This window comes from Sciurus vulgaris, assembly GCF_902686455.1.
Source record: "Sciurus vulgaris genome assembly, chromosome: 11".
NCBI classification, from domain to species: Eukaryota; Metazoa; Chordata; class Mammalia; order Rodentia; family Sciuridae; genus Sciurus; species Sciurus vulgaris.
The window spans coordinates 31,811,696-31,839,676 of NC_136472.1; the positions used below are offsets into that span (position 1 = coordinate 31,811,696).

At 35.5% G+C, this 27,981-nt stretch overlaps 1 protein-coding gene across 5 annotated transcripts in view; it reads left to right on the top strand.

Moving 5' to 3' along the window:
* The window catches only part of LRRC4C (leucine rich repeat containing 4C), a 1,247,103-nt gene that overhangs the window by 133,523 nt on the left and 1,085,599 nt on the right, over nt 1–27,981 (top strand). For 4 of the 5 annotated variants that reach the window (XM_079102773.1, XM_079102771.1, XM_079102770.1 and 1 more), the window contains exon 2: nt 22,831–22,953. The exons of the other annotated variant lie outside the window; for it this stretch is intronic. The gene's annotated coding sequence lies outside the window, so the exon portion shown is untranslated. The remainder of the gene's footprint in view (nt 1–22,830; nt 22,954–27,981) is intronic. 5 annotated transcript variants of the gene reach the window in all.

Here is a 27,981-nt window from a genome sequence, read left to right on the forward strand (position 1 = left end):
GCTAATCTCCTGGGAGTTATAGCTGAACTCATGTATTGGTCACCTACGGATACTCAGGAACACAGGATCCTTACAGAAAGGCAGGAGTCTGGATGTGGGTAGTGGAGGTGTAGGGCTCTGTCTCTTAGACACAATCATTATCAGAAAGACCTCTTGAGGTTAAAAAAACACCTTCCCCAAAATCCTCTCCCAAAAAGGAAATCTTCATTCTTTCACCATTTTTATTCCTATGAAAATGGTTTAATTGTTATAGGATTGGGGCCTTCCAGAATACTGAGGCAGAGTGTAGGTCCCCTCCTTGCTTTAAATGGTAAGATTTCATACATGTTGCTCAAAATAACAGGAATGAGTTTATTAGAAGGGATGGGAAAGGGGAAAAGGGACACTCTCAAGGTCTAGAGTGGGTCGTCTGAGAGAGAAGAGGGACAGTATGCTGTCCTACACTCCAATTTTATTGGGTATCCCAGGGAAGATTCCAGAGAATTCCACCCAGGTCCATCTCTTTTCTTTTATATGACAGCAAGATCACATCAGACTGTGGATTCCCCACTGCCATGACAACTCTAGGTCACCTTGGTCCATGCTGACCAGTTCTAATTGGATTCTTAATCCTAAATTCTTACACATTTTATGGCAAGGGGAAATTATCTTTATCTCCCTGAGTTTCAAGATCTGATCTGTGAAAATGGTCACAAAAGTCTCCCCCTTCAGGGTAACCCGGTTTCTTCTTTTCAACATTACTTTGGGCCTGCCTTTCTCCTGCAGATAACTGGTAGTTTGCTGAGGAATATGACACATCCTGTCCATTTAAGCCAGGCAGGGCTCAGGTAAATTGCTGCTTGGTAAAGAAGTTATGTGTGGGTCGGTACAGTGGACCCACTTTATAGAATTATTCTCTTACCTTCATGTTCCCACCACTTACATCTGTCTGTCCCCTAGCATTGTGAGTGAACTCCTAAATGAAAATTTTTAAATAAAAGGAAGAGGAGGGAATAAAAGACATTTCCACCCAGAGGAATTTCAGATTGTGTCTTCTATTGTTGCTGATCTTTAAGATGCACATGGGAAGAGAGACGAGGGTTTGTCAAAGGGTGGCTACTCTCCCAGACATGGAGTCCCTGCACAAAGTCAATTGGTAATGAGATTCTCCACAGCAGCAAACTGCACTGTCCATTCATATTTCTTTTCCACCTGTCCCCACAATGGTGTCTGTTTGCTCAGCCCACATGCAACAAGGCTGTGTTTGTAAGTAAGGGCCCATTCATTGGCTGTCTATTTAGAAATCTGGACAGAAAATCCCATGAAAAGCTCCTCAATTCAAATTCCTCTTTAATGACTTGCTCCATTCACCAGTCATGGCAGGCAGGGGGGCGGTCCTTGAGGTTTGACTTCTTCCACTACGGAAGACAAGAAAGCATTTTCTATAAAGCTCCTGACGTGCCATGGTTATTAAACAGCAGTTTATAGTCAAAGATTGAATTTGAAGGAGAAACTTTGTTGACAAAAACTTTATCAAATTCACAAAATATGCAATCTCCTACTATCAGTGGTGTTTTCGTTTTGAAAAACTGAGTTGCTCTGTATGTCTTTAATTTGGCTTATTCCCCTTCAGCAAAAACAGTTCCCTCCCGGTGAGATTATTTGTCAGTCACTTGATTTATTCTCCCTGGATTTGTTTAAATGTCATATGGGGAGAGAATTGCAATTGTAGTTACCCTAGCAAACAAAGCCAAAGGACAAAATATAATTATCTAGATTCTATGGCTTCGGATGTGGTTTAGTAACTTGAGATACACAGAGCATAGGGAAATACATTTTTGTGTATTTGATTCTCTCTCCTTTTCTGTGTCTTCTTAATTTGTAGAATAAATAAATTTGGTACTGAATAATTAACTACTTAAAAATCCCTTAATAAGTGTGAAGAAATAATATGAAGAAATAATAGTACAGCAGTTTGTGAGGGGTTCTGGATTTTATTCCAGATATTATTTTTCTTTAGGAAATACCTACCCAAGGTCAAAGAGATTTCACAATAGATCACTGTAAATCCTCATTGCATTTTCCTTCTCATCATTTGGAATATCTTTTCATGCTTAAGTTTTAGAATACATTCTCCATGAGTTCAGGGACATGTCTGACACATTCACTGCTGGATACTCTGCTCAGTATAGCATGTGGCATGTAGTAGGTATGCGCTAAGTATTTCTTTAGTGAATGAATGGGTAATTCACAGTCTGCCACTCTTTATATTTCCAAGGAGCCTCTTACCAGCATTTTCTTAAGAAAAGTAGAGAATAAACAGCAGAAAACTCAGTGAAGTCTCCAGTTACTACTATTTCTTTTTTTCTTTTCTCTCTCTCTTTTTTTTTTTTTTTGCTTCTCTTTGATTTCTAAACATTTAATATACTTAAAAGAGTACTAAGTAATTATGATGAGACAAAAACACAGCTTTCTGCCCTCATTGAGCTTAGAAACTAGTAGACATGATAGAAAAAGTAGAATGGTTGAGTGTTATAAAAGAGAGAGAAACAGAGCACTCTAGATGATGAAAAGTCTACTTTTACCTATGGTAATGAAATATTCCCATATTCATGAAATAGCTTTGAGAGTTGACCAAACAAGTTTCTTGACTCAGGCACAAAATTTAAAGAGTAATCAAGATAAATAGTATCATAATACAATATTTAAAAAAAATCAATATGAATACTACAAATGGTATGATGAACAAAATATTAAAAATACAATCTGTATTACATTTTTTAGGGTAACCTTCAACTCCCTTATTATTTGGCAAGGTTTTGCTTGTAATGTCAAGGAAAAGAAAGTTTTGTAAGCAGTGATTTACGATGTTGGTCCTCAGTATCAAAAGGAAAGTAAATGATGTTTTGGGGGGGTCCAGAGTGGCCTGATCCAATCAAACAAAGAATCTTGTTAAGATTCTAGGTCATGAGTCAAAGATATAGGCTCCCAATATACAGTAATACTAACTTACATGGACAATCTAGAACCTTCTGCTCAAAATGTGGCAGTATTTATTTGCAGTACTGGTAATTGAACCCAGGTGTAACTCTATTACTGAGCTACATTCCCAGCCCCTTTTATTTTGTTTTGGAATAGAGTCTTCCTAAGTTGCCAGGTTGACCTTGAACTTGTGGTCTCCCTGCCTCAGTGTCCCTAATAGGTAGAATTACAAGCATGCACCACCATGCTCAGCAGGCAGTTTTAATTGAACAATGTAGACTGGTGGAAGATTTTTCAAGAGAGAAGATAAAATTATATTAAAAATAATAATACAAATATATAAATATTTTTAAAGTCCTTTATGAAGTTTTATCTGACAACGGAATAGATATCTAGTTCAGCCATTTGTCTTTTTCTTTATCAGGAAAATTAACAGAAGATTGTTTCAATCTGTGCCTTTCCATGTGCATCAAATTTAAAAACAGAGCTTGTTATTCACTACAAATAATTACTGACTTTGTTTACTTCATCTAACTAAGAATAAAAGCATCAGGAAAATCATATTCTCATGGAGAAAGCATGACCTAATTGGACAATGCCTGAACAGCACTACTGATTCTCATACCTGCCTAAAGTTTTCCAAGTTTCCTTCTAGTATGACTAAGCAGCTTCCCTTTCCTCATTTCTGAGTGATGTATTTATTCCTTTAGATATGTTAGTAGATTCTGTAAGGTTATATAGTCCACTCTACATTTTTTCTTAGGCATTTGTCTATCTTGGGCAATATCCTATTTCTATTATAATTTATTGCATATTTATCTCAGAGTTTAACTCTAAGAAGAGAAGATATTTGTTAGTTATTTCCAAATTTTGAGTCACTCTTCCACCCATACACACATACTACTGCACCTCATTTAGATAAATTTGTTGGAATTTTGCACTGTTTTCCTAAATGCAATTGTAATCTGTGTATTGCTTTATTGTATGGGATCAAAGCTAACCTTCCTTAAATTGTTAGAAGCAAAAGGGCAGGATGTCTGCAACTCACTCTCAAGTCATTCCCCAAGAACATAATGTCAGTAAACAAAACGAATGAGCCTGTGAGTCATTAAGTTTCATGTTGCATGCTTCTGATGAAGTACTCCAGTAAAATATGTACCTCTTAAATTTTAATGTACAGTTATGGAATTAAGACTGCAAAGTGTTAAAAACTGATTTCTCCAATGAGTCTTCAAATTCTAAACAGTGAATTCAAATTTATCATGTAACCCCTACTCCCACAGTAGTCTAATTTACCTGTGTTACCCATTCCTATTGAGAGTTCTATTATTTCAGCAAAATTATTTTTGAATCTACTTTAATATACAAGCTGCTTCAATAACTGTGCATTCTCTATATCTGTTATGGTTTAGATGTGAGGTGTCCCCCGAAAGCTCACCTATGAGACAGTGCAAGAAAGTTCAGAGGAGAAATGATTAGTTGTGAGAGTCTTTAACCAACCAGTGAATTCATTCCTAATAGGATTAAGTGAGTGGTAACTGGAGGCAGGTGGGGTGTGGCTATGTGGTATGTATTTTGTATCTGGAGAGTGGAGCTTCTACTTCCTGATCATCATGTGAGCTGCTTCCCTTCACCATTCTCTTCCACCATGATGTTCTGACTTACCTTAAGCCCTGAGGAATGGAGCTGGTCTTTTAAAGTGAGCCCTCAAATAACTTTTCCTCCTTTATAATTCTTTTGGTTGGGTCTTTTAGTCACAGTGGCAAAAAAAGCTGACTAAAATAATATCCTTGGGAAATATTCCATTTCTGGATAAATCCAATCAAAACCTATTTTTACCTAAGTAAAGAAGTAGAAACTGCTTTCCTGTATTTACCCACAATCAGTCTGCTTCTCTTGATCCAATAAAATATGATTCTTTCTTCTAGATGGCAGTCCCTCAAATATGTGAAAATTTTCACCTCCCCTTAAACCAATGATTGCTATTGCTTAAAAAAAAAAAAAAAAAAGTGAATTTGTTCTTTCTGGAAAACTTTAATCCCTTTACAAATAACATTAGATATTGGAAAAATTCAATCTTTACTATTTGTTATAAAGATTTATTTTGCATTCAGCCAGACTTTGCATACTTTAGAACACTTGTATATTTCTCAATTCATGATGGTGAAAATCTACTTTAGTTTGTGAAATGCTCTCTCCTCATCTACACATATATTTAGCAGATCTAAGAAATTGGATATAACAGCTACCTGGAGCTCTAAGATGCTGTGTGAGTAAATGAAGAAATTAAGAATAAATCAGCTGGGCATGATGGTGCCCCCTGGTAATCCCAGCAGCTCTGGAGGCTGCAGCAGGAGGATCACAAGTTCAAAGTCAGCCTCAGCAAAAGTGAGGTGGTAAGCAACTCAGTAAGACCCTGTCTCTAAAAAAATTGCAAAATAGGACTGGGGTTGTGGCTCAGTGGTTGAGTGTGCTGAGTTCAATCCCCGATATCAAAATGATATCATTGGACTTTCAATATGATTGTTTCAAAATGGTTGAAGAAAAGTTATGCAATGTAATCTTAATGAAAAATAATTCTGTACTTGTTCAGCATTATAAGAGAATTTGATATCCCTTTTTGGTTAACCTTCCTCTTAATCTTATTGTTTATCCTTAACACATTTTGCATCCTTAAGTGGTTGTGAGAAAATAAAAGTGATCAATCAAAAGAAAAACTAGACTCTCCAATTGTTTTATTATTTTGGTTTTGTCATTTGTAGACTATGGATTCAAACAAGACTCAATTACTTGCACTTATATGTAGTTGGCAGGCACTGCTGATTGCCTATACACTATCCATTCCTGTTTTTTGCTTATCAATATAATAATGATTTTGTTTAGGTCACATGTGGTGATTATCTAGCTTTAAAAAGTGTCACTTCCAGGCTTTATAGTTGGGGATGGGCATGTTGTGCAATTCTGGTCAAGAAATTTTTTGACGTCAAGAAAATTCTCAAAGAGAACAAGTAAATCGCTTACCTGTTGGTATTTTTGTTAAATAACATCTGTCTTTTGCAATTAAATGCATTTGTAACTGATACATAGATAAAACTTTCTTATATCTGTGCTACCTCTGGCTTATTATAGATCTAGATCATTAAAAGTCAAAAGTAATGTTAAATAATAATCATGAGCTATAAAATTTTTGGGGTTCCTATCAATAATTTTCTATCTTTGAATACCAGATTTTAAGTATAATATATATTATATAAATATATATATATATATATATGTGTAAAGCTGAGTTTCTCTTATTCTATATTGCTTCTCAGTAGACTTCCTTTCACCTTTGGAAAATACCAATACTTCTAAAAATAGAGCGCTAGAGGGAATACTTCCAAACATAGTTTATGAGATCAGCATCACCTTGTTACCTAAGTCAAAATAAAGGCATCACAAGAAAAGAAAACTACAGGCCAATGTCTCTGATGAATATTGATAGGAAAATCCTCAATAAAATATTTGCAAACTGAATCCACAGCACATACATCATGACCAAGTGGAATTTCTCTATGGAGAGGAAATGTGATTTAACATACAAATCAATATATGTGTTATATCACATAAAAACAATAAAAGATAAAAACTCATAATCATCTCAATTGATGTGAAAAAGTATTCCACAAAGTCCCAGATACTGTCTTGATGGAAACTTTTAAGAGTTGAGTTATAGAAGAAAAAGTTACTGAACAAAATAAAGTTCAGTTATGGAAAACCTATAGCTAAACTTTTAATCAATGGCCAAGATTTGAAAGCTTGTCCTCTTAGATTCAGAATAAGGCAAAGATGGCTGTTCTCACTATGTGATTTCAGCATCTAGATTTTTATTACATAATCATGGAACTCATTCAACACATACTGCTGTAATCTAATATCACAGAAATGATAAGAAAAATAAATATACCACAATCTCATTATCTTAATGCTTTAAGTAGTTATTCTTGCAGAGGTAGGCTTACAGATTGAGAGTGAAGTTGCATTTTGAGGAAAGCTTAAGAAATAAGAAAGAAAAAGAACAAGCTAACAAATTTATTTTCTTTAGTTTCTTGGCTGAGGTCCCAAATCAAAAGAAGTCATTTTGGATTTGGTCCTAGTTCTCATTTGGGAACCTCAAAAAAAAAAAAAAAAAAAAAAATAGTATAAATTGTCACCAGGGATAGCACATAGCACTTGTGTGTAAAAAAGGGGAGCATGGAACAATTACCAGGACCTCTTTTGAAAGCAGGCAAGATCTTACCTGAAGTATACTGTTTTGTAGTGGGTTCTTAGACTCTTAAAGTCTGAGCATGGAGACCCTGTTCCTCAAAAATATCTGATAACCTTTGTCATTTGGTAGAGAATATAGGGGATTCTCATGATTATTTCCATCTTATCTTGACTTCCTTCAAAACCAGGCTGCAAAGCAGTCCAGAATCATATAGGAACATGGAATTTTGCAATATATTTTGCTCTGGGAAATACTTGGAAAATAGTATGATAAGGTCTGGTGGTGCAGTTCAGCATGAATTAGATATTTTTTTGCCATTTGTCACTTCTCCAGCAATTCATTTGAACAGAATATACAGAAAATTGTCTTTAAATCTCACATGAGATGTCAAGTGAAATCACTCGACCCAGTCGACAGCAAGTTCTGCCCTGCCAGAAGTGCTTGACTTTAGTAGAGGAAATGGGCTAAACATTAAGCAAATCAATGTAATAAAATGGCAGTTTGGAAATGACAAGGTATGATAGCATAAGATCTGTAATATTACATCACCATGTGGAAAGCATCAGCTTCTAGTTATGGAGAACAACTTTCCCAGTGTCAAGGTTAAGCCCTCAGAGATTTTTGTATTCTCCATTCTCTCTAGTTTTTCGTATTACAAAAGAAAACAAAAATAAACAAACAAACAAACAAACAAAAACCACTAAGTCATTTTGAGAAAGAAAAATAAATCCTTTATAACACACCATCCAGGCATGATGGTGCACACCTGTAATCCCAACTCAGGTAAGGATCTCAAATTCAAAGTCAACCTCAGCAACATGTCAAGACCCTGTCTCAAAATAAAACTTTTTTAAAAGACTGACAATGTGGCTCAGTGGCTAAGCACCCCTGAGTTCCATCCATGGTAAAAAAATAAAATAAAAACAAAATAAAAATAAAATCCCCACCAACTAATACAACTATATTTTCTGCTAAGCCCCAATCCCTTCCCATTGATATCTACATGGATAGATTTTCTACATCATGAATCACAACTAACATTTTATTTGATCGTCTGCCTTTTTCCATCTCGTTTTGTAAGGCATTTTAGTTTGGTGAGAACAATCAGACATTGAAATACAATGATGGATCATATATGTTCTTCAATGTTATAAATATTTATAAAAATATCCCTAATGGTCACAACCTGCACATAAAATGTAATAGTTACAATTTATTTAATAGTGCTCTCAATTTTTGGATATTTTTCTTGGCTCAAATTTTCTACTATTTTAGGTAGTATACAATGCTTTATTTCCCCCTTTTAAATAGTTCTTCATGATGAATTGCAGAGCCACATGGTACAGTCATTTTGTGGCTTTGAAGACTTATGACTCATGCCAACCTGCAATGCTGAGAATCATGTGCAAGAATATGATCAGCAATTAATGGCTAATTTTTAATGTGTTTGTTTTTATAATCACCATTATCATGTGGAAAATTCAATATCATATAAGGGATTGTTATATGCAGGCCCCAGCCTACTTACAATTTCTATGAATTACAGTCCTTTAAGTCATGGCTACATTTATGATTAAAAACATTTTTAACTTCATAGATTGTGTGCATAATGACTCAATTACCCTTATCCTTGTTAATTCCCTTTTCCTGCTGTAATAGTTTTATTAGAATACATTATGAAACTTGTAGAGCCATAAATAGCCATGGATCATACTACATTTTGAAAAGAAATTAGTTTCACTGGAAGATAAAATGAAATAAAAAATGAAACTTTATGCACATTTTAACATTAAGAAAAGGGGGTAATATGATATAATAATTCTTTCCTCTGAAAATTCTCATGCATTGTACATTGTTGCAAATATAATGTACTATGCTATAACAATCAAATGGAAACTTATCTTTCTTTAGGATAAATCATTTGGTTATATTTAGTTATTAACATATACAAAAATAATTTTTACTTTTCTAAGATTGGAGATGATGTCTTGCACAGAGATGAATAAAACTAGAGGTCCAAACTGGCTAATCCAAAGTCATCTCAGAGTGTGCAAGTGTAGCCCCAAGTCTTGTCTCATTCTCTGTGTGAAGTTGCTTTCTCTCACACTCTGTGACCTGGATTCTTGAGACAGAATTCTTTGTTTTTCTGTTTTTCTCAAATGATTTTTTGTTTGTGAGGCTTAAACATTGGACCAAAGCCTGGGATATGTGGATGTAAGAAGTACATTCTCTTTTGGGAAATAAATGGGTAGATACTTGAGAATAATCTCAGAGCCAAGAATAACTCTAAACTGCCTGCAGAAGTTGGCCTGAATTTTAGTCTTTCATTCTACCTTGAGGGTTTTTAATACTGGGTAATTGTGTTTCTGATCTGTTCAGTGAGGACATTAAGATATAGTAGCGAAGATCAGTTGTCTCTCATTTACAAGCTTAACATATGTGTGTGCACATATGTTTGTGAGTTTAATAACATTAGTTATTTAAAAAATGTTATTAATTAATAAGTTATTGTAAAGTTTATGCTAGTAAACCATACCGTGAAAAAGTGAAAGTTCTCTTCTCTGCCTCCAAGCAGCATCCTAAAAGTTAATCAATATTAATAGTTCTATATATCTTTTTCTAAATACTACGTGTATATCTAAATATAACTTTATAAGAAGAGCATCAGATCATTCAATTGCTTTTCACACTAAACACCTAACCATAAGACATTATTTTTATCTCATTATAATAATACAAAGATATAGCAGATAATTTAAAAGTATAGATATGTACAAAGAATAAAAGAAAGGGACCTGTTGTAAATTAACAGGCTTTTATTCATTTATAGTTTTAATAACATCTGAATTATATTGTATGTATTGTGCTATAATATAATTTTTCCTTCTAATATTTTTGGAGTTTATCACATGGAATTAAATGTTCCTTTGTGGCATGATATATGCTCACTGATTAATTTAAAAATATATCAGAACTTTTGAGCTCATTTTCTATTGTTGGATTTTCTAGTTGTTTCCCCATATTTCCCCATATATTTCACTATTTTAAGGAACATTTACACATAAAGCATTATATATGAGTGTGTGTGTGTGTGTGTGTATTTCTACTGAATTTACCAATTCCTAAAGTTGGATTTGCTGATTCAAAGCATTTGAAATTTGTGAAGTTCTGATACATATTAATAAATTTCACTCCTGAAAAAAATGTTAAATTCATTCTCCCAGCAAGTAATTCATAAGAACATCTGTTTGTGAAGAGGTAACTTTTGATCTTTGCAGCAGTCCACTTGAGATAGTACAAAACACATGGAAAGAGCTATTTAGGATGTGTTATTGAACCACTGGCCTAAGGTTGGCTAGTTACAAACTATTTGACTGGCACTACTGTAGTTAACCATTAGTTACTTGTCCAAAAGATTTGGTAAGATTCTAATACAAAGAATATTAAGTATAAAACAAAATAGCCTATCATATATAAGGTAATGCATGTACAATAAAATTTTTATGCCTTTTGACCACCTTTTCTGTTAGGGTTTCCTGTGACATTGAGATGAACTATTATATTGTAGGAACAATCCTCAAAATCTTGAAAATCTCAAATACAAAGTTTTCTGTTTTTGTTTATGCTGCTGTTTCTTTGCTTGGGGTCTGAGGCTATAGAAGCAGCCCTTTAGCTATGCAAGAGCTGATCTTGTGATAGAGAGAAAAGAGGCCTCCTGGAACTGTGGGTAGGCTTGGCCTTCTGTTCAGAAGAGACACAAAGTACTTCTTCACAATTCCTTAGCCAGAGCGAGTCAAATCCCCATTCTTCACTTTGGGATAGAGATATATAATTGTCTCCCAATGCAAGCTACATGATTACAACTGCTGTCAAGGCAGCAGAAAGGTTCAGCTCTTTTCCAAGGAGCAGCAGCAACTATTGTAGGCCAGAATGGAATTTATAATCCTGATTCTGGAAGGAATTTCAAATTTGGAAAATTCTTTGACATGATCCAATGTGATGCTGCAATGTAAGTGTGTAACTCAAGTTGCTCCAAACACTTCCCTTCCCTAGAAGCAATGTGCAAAATGATTAATTTATTTGGAGAAATCTTTAAAATGTTCATTACTTAAAGATATACTTTGCTTTGCCCACAAAGATTATACAAATTATAAATTCCTTCTCCTTTTTGTCTTGTTACTGTTACACAAATGATAACTTGACAAGAAAGATTTGCAGGGTAATTCTGCCCAAAACTAAAGTTTTTTCAAAGTAACATCTTTCTATGCATTTCTAGGAATGCTTTTTGCAACTTAGCAGAGAAGACTTGGGATAATTTTTTATTGATCTCTGCAACTTTACTTGAAAAATTTCTTCTAGTATGGGTGTTGATTATAAAGTCATTCCCTATTATAATATTCAGCTCTATGGAGATTTTCTTTTTTATTATCAGGTAAAGTTCCCAATAAATCTAGTCTCTTTGACAAAATGTTTCAACACTGAATTTTTCAGTTTAAGTGTCTATGTTATATGGCAAGAGTCTACATAACCCACTATTAAATGACAGAGGCATAAATGATCTGCTGTAACTTAGGAGGTAAATGGATAAGTGACAAGAGGACAAAGGCAGAATATCTAAGGTCTTATGTACCGGTAGTGTGATTCCTGAGTTTCAATGGGTATTTAGCATCCTGGCGAGTCATATAAAAAAGCAATCCATCTAATTCCATGTCTGACACGAGTTACACTTCACATTTCAATTCTCTTCTTAAATGGTGAATCTGATATCTTTACTTATGTGTACCTTGAATATGGGAAAATCATATTCATTTTAGTCATGTTCTCAAAATGCTCACCTTGTTATTTTTATCAGTACAGTTTCTTTTCTCCTATACATGAACCTCTTCGATATACTTAGGTTTATTTTAATTTTGACTCTGACTTCAGCTTTAACTCACACTTATGTGATGAAAAATAGTTTTGAAGATTACTCTATTGTTTCAAGTTTTGCAAAGTTACTCTTCCGGAGTTTTCTACACTGCTTGTTATGTAGGCCCTGCAGTTTCATATTCTGCCCAGGAGTTCAGGAAAACTCATGTCAGGAATTTGGTAGCAGGATCCTCCACCATTTATATCTGAGATTGATGATGATGCTTCTCTTCTCATTGGATTATACTAAAGGCTTTGTACATTTTAAGCTGTCTTCATAAACATAGGTTCAGGGTCATTGATATATCTACATGGATGTGGTTTCTTTCAGAGGAGGAATAGAATGGGATAAAGTGAGGGCAGACATTTTTAAAATGTCTCATTCTGTTTATACTGCAGATCAATGTAGATATACTACCTTTCTTTTCTGGTCTTAGATGCATTGGATTGTTTTTCAATATTTCTGTTTTCAATATTTCTGAGTTAAAAATGCCAATGAGATTGAAACACATGTTTATGAGTTTGACTACATGCAGAGTATATATGCAAGAGCAAGTATAACCATTGTCAATGCTATGTGGTAAACATGGATGAATATTGTACATTTCCAGTGTTAATGGAGGCCCACAGTAGAACACTTTGTCCACGTGTAGTCTGTTCTTTGCTAACTCATCAATTTGCCTGGTTTATGACTTATTCCTCTTTGGTCTTTCAAATTCCTTATTCTTGTATACCACTAGCATCACAAGTTCATGTAGAAGGTTTAAGGGTGGCCATACTTATCACTATTTGTATTTCTACACTGTTTATTTCATTGCACAAGTATTAAAACTCATATAAAGCTCATGCTGCATTGATCAACCAATCTCTTTCTCCTCATTAAGGTAATCTTTCTCTCTTGCTGAAGTTTCAGGTATATTGTCGACTGCCTGCTTCTCCACCTAGATACCTTCACCATTAGGAACAAATCCATAGACTATGTGCAGAAAATACATACAACACTGTGATAACATTATTGTAAGGTGCACATTACTACAGTAAGGAGCTCCCAACAATACATTTTCCTGACTCACTCTTATGAAACATAAATACTTGAAATAGTTTCATTTGTGAAATGTAAATATATGAATATATGAAGGCAAGTTTATATCCTCAGTTACCTTAACGTTTCATTCTCAATACACCTAATTTTTCTAATCTTTAACCCATTTTTTACCTTTTTTTTTTTTTCCTTCTGAAAGTGATTCTATTGTCCATGTTTTCCTTCTTGAAAATATGTACTCCCTTGGTTTCTGCAATGCTATTTGTATTAGGGACTTAGAGCAGGCATACCAAAAGAGTATGAACCATAATGGTTAATTTGAATTTTCAGGTTAATTACATTAAGAGATGCCAAAGATTAAGAGTGTATCAATGAGGGTGTGTCTAGGAATGATTGGCATGCAGGATAGGGAACTGAAGTGGAGACTCTCCCTAAGCATGGACAGCATGGTTCAATAGGTTGGAGGTTTGGATGGAATAAAAGTTGGAAGAACAAGGAAGCAGCAGCAAATGCAAGCTCCATTCTTCTTAAATGGGTTCTTGATTGTTCCTGCAATCACAGAGGACATCATTCTCTCCCTCCTTCACTCTTCCAAATTGGACTCTACCAATAGTTCTCCAGGGAGTTTCCAGAAGTCTTACATTGCAGACTCGGATACCATCATTGATACCTCTTGTTTTGAGGCTTCAGCATCTTGGACTGCACAGTCACTGGTTCCGCCAGCTCTCCAGGCTGAAGATGGTCATTGTGGACTATCCAGTTCCAGGTTGTATAAACCAATCTAATAAATCCCCTTTTTATAATCCTACCTCCTGATGGTTCTATTCCTTTAGAGAACCCTGACTTAGACAGACTGGGTGGCTTAAATGGTAGATAATTTATTTTCTCGCCATTCTGGAAGCTAGAAGTCCACAATGGAGGTACCCTTAGAATTGGTTTCTGCTAAGTGTAAGGGAGAACTCTGATGTGTCCTCCTCTTCTTATAGGGACCCCAACCCTATGCAATGAAGGTCCCACCCATGACCTCATATTTAACCTTAATTATCTCCCTAAAGGACCCATCTCCAAATGGGTTGGTGATTCAGCATATGAATTTTGAGGGCATAAAATTAATTTTGTGGAATCACTATAAATTACAACATGAACTTCTTAAGTGCCTATGAGAGGTGGATATGATTATGCTTATTTTTAAAATAGAAAAATAGATGAATACAATCCTATAGCTCAGCATTGTTTTGCATTTATAAGAAATTATATATATGATGATTTAAAGAGTCAGGGAAGAGCTACTTCTATGGATTATGAATTATAGGAAATCTTTATAATTGGACTCAAAATGTTGGCCAAGGTTAAGGGGCAAAAATTATCTAGAGCAGAGACATGATTTTAATATTTGATTGATTTATAGTGAATAAAAAAGCCTGTTCCATCAGCTTTTATATTTTTGCCAATAATTATTGTTGAAGAGAGTTTCTAGGGACTTTTGGAAGCTTAAAATTAGAGTCATCTGTTCATGAGGCTAGGTAGTATTCTACAGAGAAATAAAGAGCCTCAAATATCCCTGTATTTTTTAATACTTGAATCAATTTCTGTACTGTAGATTTTTATCTTTGAAATAAGATAACCTTACACCCAAACCCTGACTCTCTTTTTTGTGTTCTGATTTGACCTGAGTATTTTTCTATTCTTTCTACAAAACACAATCATGACACACTAAATACCAATTTTATTTTCCTTGTTGTGGTTCTATTTAATAAGTATACCATGACCAACTTATTTAATGAGATTTAACAAGATCCATGGTTTGCATTACACTTACTAGAACTGATGAGGCCTTATATTAGTGAAAATTGCTAGATTTTTATTTCCTGTCATTAATTTAATTCTCCTCTTCTTGTTGTGCTTTTTCATAGAACAAAGAAAATTTCATCAAAACATCAATTAGCATTATTCCCAGGCTCTCCTGGTAATGCTCTTGGTATCTTGCAAGTGCATTGCTGAAGTTTCATTTCACCTTTTGCTAATTTCTTTGCTATTGAGTTAAATGTGGGATTCCCAATTGGTGAACTTATTTTCCCTCTTTCTTTGTGAAAGATCAGGACACTTTCTTAATTCCTAAGATATAGTATTTTATGCCCTTTATTTTTATTTTCCATATTCTTCTTTAGGATAAAATATTACTGGGTAATAATGTTCATACAAAAATATTTTGGAAAATATTGACCTATTTATAGTGAAGAAGAGTAATTGATGATTCTTAAGACAAGGTAAATTCACATTATAGGTCCCCAAGCACAGCCATCTTGCTTTAAAATGATAATTTTGTAATGTTTTTTTTTTTTTTTTTTTTTTTGAAACAGGAATTGAACCCAGGGACACTCAACCACTGAGCCACATCCCCGACCCTTTTTATTTATTTATTTATTATTTTGAGACAGGGTCTCCTAATTTGCTCAGGGCCTCACGAAGTTGCTGAGTCTGACTTTGAACTTGTGACTCTCCTGCCTCAGCCTCCCAAGCTGCTGGAATTAAAGGTGTGCACCACCATATTCAGCTATTACCAATCTTTATTTGCCCCACCTTCAGTAGAGCTCTCACTGGGACATGAACAATATAACCCAGGGGTTCCCTAAGGAGTCTCATCTCTGTTCTGAATGGGTTTCTTATACTTAGGGTTATATACGAGTTCACTTTCTATGCTCAATTTTCTTGTCTTCAGTGTCTGTTAAAAAGTATACTTTGTTATCTCTGTTGATAGGACTCCATTTCAAATTTGGCAGTGAAGTAAAAGTACTGCATACAATGTTAACATTATTTTCTTCTGAGTTTAAAAATTAAACTTCTTAAAATAAGAAACTTTTTAATAAGAGAAGAAAAGTGTGGTAGAAGAGAAAGAATCAAAGTATGAATCCAGTCACAGGAGGGGAATCCATCTTTGTCTTGCAGCTCTGCCTCTTGCTCTCAAAAAAAGGTTAAGTGTGATGACTGTACTATGCACGACTAGTTGCATTATTTCTTCCTCTTCTGGTAAAAGATAACTATAAATATTCATGAAAATTTGTTGACAAAATCAGGTAGTAATTACATGGAAAATCTTGCAGAAGACTAATCATCTCCCACCTGGGCACCAGGTAGGACTGTCTCTCATAGAAACATTCCTCTCTGACATGCCTGACATATATTACTGTAGAATGCATTATTTCACTCTCTGGACCTTGTGTGTACTATTATTCTTTTTATTATGACAGGATATTCAAGTGTATATCTAGTGTTTTCCACTGGACTGTTAACTTATTGAGGTCTAAACTCTTGTCTTATTATTTTTTTTTATCACGGATATATTCCTTAGCATATATTCCTTAGTAGTAAATATTTACAAATAATTCATGCTTGCCAAGAGGTAGTACTACTTATCTATTTCTGATAGTATATAAAAGCAAGTTTTTATTTTACTTAGTCTCATACATGAAGACAAACATTTGTAAATCAATGGATAGATGGATGAGTGGAAAAAAGATGAAATCATTATAGGGCCAGTTGTGTGCTGTCTACATGCCAGACACTGTGCATCAATAACAATCTAATTATTTTCCTGGGCCCCTTGTGTTTATTCCATGTAAGCTCTATTAGGATAATCTGTCATTTGGGAAAAGAATATCACCTCCTCAATTAGGTGGAACTAAATGTTCTAATAGACCCCCAAATCCCCTGCCTTCCACAAATTCAATGTAACAGAATTTACTTACCCATATACCGACAAATTCATCCTCAGTGCCATTTTCACATGTAACAGAAAATAAAGAATAAAAACATGTGAATTGGGTTTTCAAATAAGATATTTATTGGGTGAAATCAATGACTGTAATAAATTGTGATGGAGTGTTGGTGTTCTACTAATACATGTCCAAATACCTTTACCTATTAATTCAGTCACATACCCTGAGTTGACTTGAAAGTTCCCCGTTTTATTGACTGATTGACTATAAAACTGAGGAGAATTGAACACAGAATAAAAATGCAGCTTTCTATGGGAATGGCTGCTGGAGCAGACAGCCTGGGGAATGAATTCTTCATTGTGGTTAATGAAGTGTGGTGTCCAGGGATGTCAGTGGTAATTAGCAATGTGCACAATGGGATGAGCTTGGGTGAGCTTGTCTTCTTGCAGTTTCAAATGACCAGCAGCACAGGTGAGAGGTGAAGTGCATGAGTGTCACTTTCACCCTCTGGTAGGAAAAAAAAAAAATGGAAGAAATTTTGTGGACATATATGAAAGAACAGAAGAAAACCTTCTAGAACACAGAGTATTCATTTTGTACTTTTATGTACTCATTCTCAATGCACAAATGCACTTTTGCAGAACTGTTCCCATAGCTATAGCAATCTCTCTTGATAAATTTATGATTATTTTACCATTACGTAGGTAATTTGAGTGTGTATAGTAAACTTGGGAACAACAGAAAATAAAATAAAAATCCCTCAAGTTAAAGATAATCATTGTTAAGATTTTGCCATGTTTTCTACCAGTTTTTATGTGAAGGTTTTATTATTAACCATTATAATCATGCTGTATGTACGAATTTATTTGATCTTCCATCTAACATTTGAGTAGTCTCCGTGTTAGTACAAATACAATAATTATGGCTAGCTTTCACTGTGGTTGCTTTTCACAGGACAATGCTCCAAGTACTTTATGAATTATGATGCAATGATTACAGCAACCTGAGAGACAGCTACTGTTATTATCCTCCCTTTACAAGTGAGGAAATTGAAGCACAAAAAGGATAAATATCTTTCTTAGTGTCACATGTGTAGTAAATACCAGACTTGGTGTTTAAATCCAGGCAATTTAGCTCCAGAATGTGTGCTGTTTTACCTTGACATGAGGCAGGGGTTAGCAACTTTTCTGTAAAGGCCCAATAGTAAATATTTGAGGCTTTCTGTGTCCTCTGAGCTCTGTCACATCTACCCTACTCTGTCACTATAGCACAATGGTTATGACCAATATAAGTGAATATGTAGTGACATGAGTGAGACTTTTTCTGATCCAATAAAATTCATAAATCATAAATGTTATTCTTTCAATCTGTTATTTCAACTATTTAAAAATGCTAATTCTATTCTTAACTTGGGGACTGAAGGAAAACAACCTACAGAAATCTGTGTGTGGTTCTCCTATTAGACTCATCCATGCATTATTCACCACCTGGAAGAATTCCCCAGCAGATAGATATTTAGTTTGGTTCACGATACCAAGATAAATATCCTTGTAAACTGAGCTTCTACTGTTTATAAAAATGTTTTCTTGGTATATTCCCAATTTGATTTACTCAGTGGGCATGAATATTATCCCTGAATTTCATTGCCACACAACTAGATATCAAAGATATACTGATAGTTTCTAATTGCTGATATCAAGTAGATGCTGAACTAATGTATTTGGAATCATGGGCAACAGAATAATTATAATTCCTTAAAATACAAGACAACCTTATTTAAAGATGAACTAAGGCATCTGTTCCTTTATCATATTTAAAAAATAATTTTAAAAATTTTCCAATTTTTTTACACTCTTAGTGCCCAATAAGCATTATATCTAAAGACAATAACCATTAGAGAGTAAAAGAATTTAAAAGCAGAAAATTTGATAGAGTATTTTTTTACATTTTAGTTATATCAGACACTTTTATCCTTGTTGACTCTGGTTTGAGTTTTCTTTGAAACTAGTTTGATGAAAGCATTTCAGTTTCCTTAGCATTGCTTTTAAAACCTTGTCAAAATGGAAAGACAGGTGGAGGTTGCCCAGTAGACAGAGCTGTGGGCAGAGCTGTGTCTGCTTGGTCAGCTCCATCCCCTCTTTGAGGCCACATACATTTGTTCAGCATGGATCCCTCAATGGATTCTCTTAGTCCTCTAGTTACTGCTGCTAAATATAAAGAGAATCCAGGAACCGAGTGTGACTTGACCTGTGCAAACTGATTCACAGCACTGGGTCACTTCCTGAAGCTACCAGTGCTAGTTAGGAGTGTTGTCTTCATCTAGATTCACATTTCTGAAGTGATGAAGATATGCTGCTGATCAGGATGCAAAATCTGGTTCTTCCTTTGTAATTAGCAAACACAGATACCATCAGGATGTGACAAGAGTCTTTCAAACTGCCACCCTAATATTTGGCAGGGGTGTTTTAAGCTCAGGACGGATTTTCTTCTACCTCCTCTAATTTCTCACTGGAGAATTTAATGCACTGATATCATCTGAACTGACTGACTTCACTCATCATAAACATATGACTCCAGATGGAAAATTAATCTTACTTGGACCTCAGAATAACTCTGATTATCCACTTTTCACTGCACACTTAAACTCTCATTCAGTGGCTAGATTATATATTGTACACAGTTGCCAAGGAAAAAAAGGGAGGGTGGTAGTGCTCCTGTGCTACATTTCATGACATTTCACAAATGCTCTAGATTGTTTCAGGCCCATACATCATTTTGAACACCACATACTCTTGGCTGGAAACTTCCTTTGACATGACCACTCTGTCTGCTCACACACCCCATGAATCCCCATATGTCCATTACGGCTTCTAAAACACTTTTGAGAACCATGTTCCATTTTTCTGAGATAAATAAAATAGCTCACTGGTCCCATTTTTGTGCTCTAACACACCCTGAAACTATTTCTATTAAAACATTTATACTATATTGATTGAATTTTTCTTTGTATTTTCATCCTTGAGCATGTTGCCCACAAACTCAAGTTCTCTGGAGTGGCTTAATGTGCCTTGCCAATAATTGAATAAGTGAGTGTTAGCCCAGTGGATTAAATCAGGAACTTTGGGCAGGGGACTTACACTTTGCTAATTTCAATTCCTCTTCCCAGGTGATTCTGGTGAGTGGTAGGTTTGAGAGCCACTGGCTTAAGTGACAGTGAGGAGACCTGCTTACAGGTCCAGCTACGAAATTTTTTCTCTGACATAATCATGCCATTCTTTTTTCCTTCATCCAGTGACAAGCCAAGTGTATCATTCTGAGACTCATCTCCAGCCCTATTTGATGTTCTGCCCATTTCTAACGGAAGACTGAGCGCTGTGCAGTCTATTTCCAGAGCTGCCATGAATATTTATACATTGCCTGCATCTTTACAAATTAGAGAGCAGCAAGATGAATGAGAGTAGTGAATCAGAGAAGACACACAGTGTGATGCGGGCAGAAATTTACTATCTCATTTCTATTTAAAACCTGATGACTCAGAGGAGGCAGTCCATATCCATTTCAGTAAATTCCTTAATGCTCTCCAGCATGGCACTTTGGATTTTAGCACTACTGAGGGTGACTTGATTTATTCCCAGGAAGAATATGTGTGTGTGTGTGTGTGTGTGTGTGTGTGTGTGTGTGTGTGTGTGAGAGAGAGAGAGAGAGAGAGAGAGAGAGAGAGAGAGAGAGTTAGAGTGGGGGGGGGGGGGGGAGAGGGAGAGAGAGAAAGTATTTGTGAGATTATTTCAAAGTTAAATGGAAAAGGAGAAATCACCAGGCTGTTAATTATTTTCTGGAAGTCTCATTTTCTGTATTATCTTCTCGGTGATCTGAATGTACCTTAACTCCTGCCTCTAATGAATAATTCTTAAGTCTGACAAAATGCTATTTGTTTCTAAATTGATTTTTAATGTCTTTGGTTTGCATTTTCTTCACTTAGTTAGCTTTCCAACAATTATTCATTAGATTTCCTGCCTTTCCATCTTTCTCATGCTCAAGTTCAAAATAGGTTTTATAGGTTACAAGTGTCGCGGTTTATTGTGGTAATGTTGTGATTTGACGCTTCTGTACTAGAAGGACATGGAGAGAACAGTAGTATGCACACTTGCATCTCAGTCTTTGATTATCTAGCGAATATGGAGCCACTTAAAAACTGCATAGTAGAGCACCAAGTAAGGAACGTTTCCTCGTAATGACAGGCACATGTCTTTACCATAAACACAAAAGTGCATGAAAGAAATGTCATCACACAAGGCACAAGGTGGGCTGAGCCTGGCCTGAGGTGGGAAGTCACAGCTTGTATCACAAATTTTATATTTTTACTTAGAACATGATTTGTACTTTATACAAATCATGAATACAAAGTCAAAAACTGGTCTTATGGATGAGAAGATAGTCTCCAAATTCTTAAATTCTTTATTTCCCCTCTGCCCAGCCAATGCTAGTCAAGTCTTTATTTCTGTGGTCTGGGGAAGATAGCTATATTTCTTATTTGTCCATTTTATTTATCTTTGCCTCACATACCAGAGGATGAAATCTGACTTTCATACTGACAACTGTGATGTCTTCCATACTTGCAGGAATTGTCATTTCCTTAAGCACTTATTCATTCAGCAAATAAATATCATGTCTATACTTTAGAGTAAGCACTATGTAACACCTTGAAGTTGAGTCTTTTCTTGCTTTTCTGGAGCTTACCGTCCAGTGGGGAGACAGATAGTAAATTAAAAGAATACAGAATATAAAATATTTACAGAAAACCATGATATGTTTTATGCTCTTTACATATTAGGAATTAAAACAGCATAAAACAGAGAAATGACCCTTAATCTGAGAGACCAAAGTGGGGGAAAAATGAGTCTTCTCTAAGGGCATAAAAGTTCGAGTTCAGACTTGAAGAAATCTAAGAATGTTTTTTGGTCAGAGTAGAGGAAGGGGTTGAAAAATCATTATTGATGGCCACATTTTATTTATCAGGAGCCTCGCTCTTCTACAGGGACATTGTGCTCATTTTATGTTAGTGTTTATTCCCATTTGATGATGTCCAAGGAGCAAGCTAGTCATCGTGCATTGAGACAAGTTGCCCTTTGAAAGGAAAATGACATGGGTCTGTTTCTCTGGATGCAAAGGCTACAACGAAAATTCTGATTCAAGTAATTTATTAAGGACATAGTCTCAGGAAAAAGGGGTCAGAGGAAGTACAGATAAGGGAAAGGGTGCTAAACAAGAGGGCGATTTCAGCCAAATCCTAGCCTTGAGTTGACCCTTGAGAAGTCCTGGAACTTGAATTGCAACTCATAGATGGAGGCCAAGATTATGCCCTCTTGTGCCAATCTCAGGAAGTTATTGCCATGTGTGTGTGTGTGTGTGTGTGTGTGTGTGTGTGTGTGTGTGTGTGTGATATGGAGTGGGATTAAATGAGGAATGGGTGGTGTGCCTGTCACCTCGCAGAAAGGAAGTGATCTCTGATCTGGGGACCAGGATAAAACAGGAAAGAGAGCTACATTCAATAGCATGCTTTTTGCTATCACTCACAAAGGTTGGTAAATTGGACCTCCCTAGGAGAGGACACCAGCAGCCTCCTCTTCAACAGTGATTCCCTGGAACCAGTATCAGCATGACTGGGGAAATTGTAGAAATGGAAAATCCCAGCTCCCACCGGAAACCTTCTGAATCAGAACCACAGAAGGTGGGACCCTGGAATCTGAACAAATTCTCCAGGTTATTCTGATAAATGATATCCTTGAAGAACAACCGAACTATAGGAAGCATTCAAAAGAGCTGGTTGAAAGTTTGTTACTCATGAACCTGAATAAACTTAAGAAAAGGAGACAAGGGTAGCCAAATATCCAGTTCTCTAAAAATAATTTGTATAATTGTAAGCAGAAGCTGAAACATTTCAAATGAATTTGCAGGTACTGGATGCCACTTGCATCTCTGTGGATATTTGCCTTCACCCTGAAGTCTAGCTCATTCATCAGCATCTGGGCCTACAACTTAGACCTCCTTTACTACTATGCTGTTGGTGATCTGACCTGGTAAGTCAAAGTAACAACAAAAGATTTCTGGTACAGAATGGGAATGGCAAAGTATGGGTATCATTGGTCTCATAGCCTTACATTTTACTAAATGGAAATTCGTTTTCCAAGATCACATTCTTCCTTGAAGATCAAGAATAACTTCGAAAAGACATAATATGCCCACATATTTATTCTGAAAATTTCCCGTATGAATTTTGGGGTGATTTAAAATATTTAGTGGAGCTACAGTTGATGTTCATTTATATAAGATCAGAAATGTTTGGACAATTCAGGAGGGATTTAAGGATTGCATAGAGGATCATGGTTTTAAATGCCTGTTTTTGATGCTTTAGTGTTTATACCCCCTGTCTCCCTGCACATCACTTTGAGGTTGTTTTGAGAGTAAATGCCAGCTCAGTTCACTCAAATATTCATTATATCTATTATAAATAAATCCTACTATGCACAAGATATTTTGGCAGCTGCAGTGATGAACCAAATGGATAAGATTACAGTTTGAAGATATTTGGCATCTGTGTTAGTTTCTTGTACTGCCGTAACATGACAAATGTAGTGACTTAAAACAACGGAATAATTGTTATCTTAACCTTATGGAGATAAGAAGTCTGAAATGGATTTCACCTGGCTTAAATTGAGATGTCAATAAGCCTGTTTTCCTCCTGTAGTCCTGAAGGACAGAATCATTTACCTTGTTTTCTTCCTTTGAAAAACCAAGGGAAACCAAAAACTTCCTGTGTTCCGTGGCTTGTGGCCTTCCATAGCTCTGATGTCTGCTGGTGTGAGTTTTAACATAATCAGTGAATTAATCCCCTGATAGGAATTTACTGAGTGGTAATTGAAGTGGTAGGGTGTGACTTGAGATGGGAATTGGGGCGTGTGTTGGGGTATATATTTGTATCTGATAAGTGGAGACTCTCTGCTTCCCTCTGCCATACTTTTCCGTCATGATGGACCAGGCTACATATGGACTGAGTGAGACCTCTGAAACTGTGAGCTCTTAAATAAACTTTTCCTCCTCAACAGTTGTTCTGGTCGGATCTTTTAGTCACAGCAGCAGTGAAAAACCTGACTAATATATCCTGTCTTCTCTCTCACTCTTCTACTTCCCTCTTACCCTAGTATGGATTCTTGTCATTAAGTTGGATCCATGTGGATAGTCAAAGATAATCTTCCAGATCAATCACTTCTGCAGAATCCTTTTTGCCTTGTGATATGACATATTCATTCACCCTTTTCAAGGATCAGGATGTGGAGGATCAGGGTGGGGGGGGTTGTAGGTAGAGATATTATCTTTGCTTACCAGAGTATCCAAAGGGGGAAAGAGTGTTTTCAAAAACTATCATAAAAATAACTATACAATTACAAAGTTTGATAAGATGCCAAGAGGAAGTTACAGGCCAATCATTTATTATTGGGAAACCAAGTAATTCTCATGTGATAAAGTGAAATTTAAACTGACATTAAAAAGTCAGAACTTTTAAGCTAAAAAATCCAAGGAAGAGTATTTGAAACAAGGACTGGGGCCAACCACGTGTGTTGAAAACATGATTCCATGTGTTAGGAACTAAAACACAGTCTGGCTGTCCTGTGTGGATGATGGTTGAAAAGACAGGACCCTGGAAAATCTCTGGAGGTAAGGATCTGCCCCATCACCTACCTTCCCATCTGTGTAAGTGAGAAGGACCTAAGTATGTCAAGTCACACTCTCATACCAATAAATTTAGTTTTCATATTGGGACATGGTGAATTTAGTAATTAATAAGGTCTGTCTCTGAGTCTTCACTGCCACCTTTGTTAGAGATAAATCTGAATATCACTGAAGTAAGTGGATAGAATATTAGGTTGGTTAATGTCTTTAGGCTGACAGCTTCCTTTTGTTGCTTACACTTATTTTTTTCTTAATTCTTTTACCTCCCCACTTTAAAAAATAGCACTTTATCATAGGGTTGTCATAGTTTTTCTTATAAATGCATATAGAAATATTCATGAATATTATTCCATCATTTCTCAATTCAGGGATAATCACCTTTAATGATTTGGTGTACATTTATAATCTTTTCCTCTGTATATATGTATTTATAGAGGAAACAATACTTTACACTTCTTTTTGTTTATTTGAACATTTTTCTGCACAATATATGGTGAACATCTTCCTATATTGTTCCTTATAATTCTGATTTCATGGTAGTGATTTTAATAATGTACAATGACTAATTTGACTAAGCCATTACCAATTTTTTATTATAACAAACAGTGTAGAACTGAATATCCTTGTACAATCCTCATGCAAGACGTTTTGTCCCCCCTGGGATCAATTCTTAGCAGTGGGCCAAAGGCCATTTTTGTTCCATTTCTAATTCATGCTGTTTTCACATATTTTATAGTCCCAGTGATCTGCTTTAAAACAATTCTGAGCAAGGCAGCATAATTAATTTAAACAACAAAAATGAAACCATGTCCCACTCTTCTGCCTCTGTATATGAAAGGACAATAATGACAGGAAAAATGTAATCCTTCACTGATTATTCTTTCATTCTTTTTTGCTTTTTAGTTTAATAAAGTAGCAGATACCTCCATTCAAGTACTTACTAGTACCTGTCACCCAATTCTAAGACCAAAAATGTGGACATCATCCCTGTTTTCTCTCTTTGTTTTCTACCTCTGGCCCCTTATCAAACCTTATACAATCTGGCAACTTCTTTACCACCACATTGCTGCTCCACCCTGGCTAAGTCACCATCATTGGAGCACGGCAAGTATCTTACTAATGTTCTTCTTTGGCCTTTTGTCCTGTTCAATTCATTGTTAACAAAGACTCTACAGATGTGCTGATAAAATTTTCGTTGTGTCACATCAGTTCACCATTCAAAACCATCCATTGAATTTCCTTCCCATGTGCCTTCCCAAGGTGGGTGCATTCTAAGCATTTAGTCATTCTTCTCACCTCTCTCTCCTCACTCACTCCTCTCTAACAACCCAGCATCCCTACTTTCTCCTGAGGAGCCAAGCATGCTACAAAGTGGGGGGATTGATGTTTCCTCTTTCCGTTTCTACCTCACCCCTCAACTACCTATAGACCATGTACTTGCACTTTTTCAGATTTATATTTAAATAGATGTTGGCATCTTATCATCCCTCTAAATCCTCTTAACAACTTCATATTTTCCTCCTTTAAAAAATGTATTCAGGTGTAATTTACATATAAAAATTTGCATATATTCAATGCATATCCTTTGATGAGTTTGGACATATGCTTACATTTGTGGCACCATCACAATGTTCTAAACATACCCATCGCCTCTAAAAATGTCCTTGTGTTCTGTTTTGTTCTTTTTTGTTTTGTTATAAGAAAACTTAACATGAGCTCTGTCTTCTTAATGTATTTTAAAGTGCACAATGCCATATTGTTAACTAAAGGCTTTATGCTGCACAGCAGATCTCTACAAACTCATTCGTCTTGCAGAGCTAAAACTTTATACCCATTATGGGACAATTCCCCACTTTCCCCCTTCCTCAGTTCCTGGAAACTACCATTCTGTCCTTTACTTCCGTGACTGTGACTATTTTAGATATCTCATATAAAAGGAATTATGCACTATTTGTTCTTCCATGACTGGCTTATTTCACTTAGCATAATGTCTTCAAGGTCCATCCATGTTGTTGTTAGTAGTAATATTTTCTTTTTTTAGACATGCCTAACATTATGCTGTAAGTATATGCCACATTTTCTCCATCTCTTCATGTGTTAATGGACATTTCAATTGTTTCCAAATATTAACTATTGTGAATAATGCTTCAATGAACATGAGGGTATACATACCTCATTAAGAGAGTTACTACAATTTGGGGGGATATTTACCCAGAGGTGGGATTTCTTGATATGTATGGTGCTTTTATACTTAACTTTTTAGGAACGTCCATACTATTTTCTATAGCTGCACCTTTCTACCTTCCCACCAATGGTGAGGAAAGCTTCCAATTTCTCTACCATCCTTGCTAACACTTGATAATGTTTTTTCTTATTAGTAGTCTACTGCATAGAATTGATTTTTCTACCTATTTATAGTTGCATTTATTATGAATTTTCTTCACTAGAATATGAGCTCTAGGAGAGCAGGTGCTTTGCTTTTATTTGCTTGACCAGAAACTAATTCATAGAAGGTTATATTAATATTTTTCTTAAATATTAAAAAGCATATTGTTCCTATCGTTAATATGAACCAAGCATCCAGCTCAGAGTGAGGACTAGACTGATTCTGATCATTACTTTCTTTATGCAACTGATCATGGATGTCCTTGGGAAATGATTAATCTTCTATTGTAAGAAGCAAATGCTCTGATAATGATCAAGTGTGGTGTGAAGTTACCAACATCGGGTACAAAACCAGGAGGGTAAATTGGGAAGAAAATATACCTATTTTCTTGAAAGACAAGGACTTGAGAAAATATTCATTTTCTTAAGAGTGTGTCTTCCTTGCAATTCTTTTCCAACATTCTTTCAGCATTTAACATATTCCTTTTTATAAATGCTATGAAGTATGTGAATGTATTTCATCAACAAACCACAGTAGCTAATGTGGCTTGAAAAGCTTTTCCAAGTGTACTGTAGATCTATATACTCAGATATGATAGTTTTCTAACAGATTACAGGGTTGAAGAAATACCTTATTCAATTTATCTTAAATTTAATTTTCTTCTTTGTATTGGTTCTAAATTCTCCTGACTGAGGCACCTGAGACCCTATTTCACTGTGATTTTAATGAAGATCAGAGTCACATTTTGAGAAATGCTAAACGTATCCCTGGATAATTCTGTACAGCAGCCAGAGGAGGTCTGCATCAGTTCTTAGCCACCCACAATGCTAATTAAATTTACCCATGTGAAAAGCAACCACCCACCCCAGTTATTTTGAGCTAACTTGTTGAAACTGGTTAGATACTTCTGCATCCCAGCATTTCCTCTATACCAAATCCATAGGAGTGCATAGCATTACCACAAGGTCAAAGAAAATCACGGTTCCTTCTG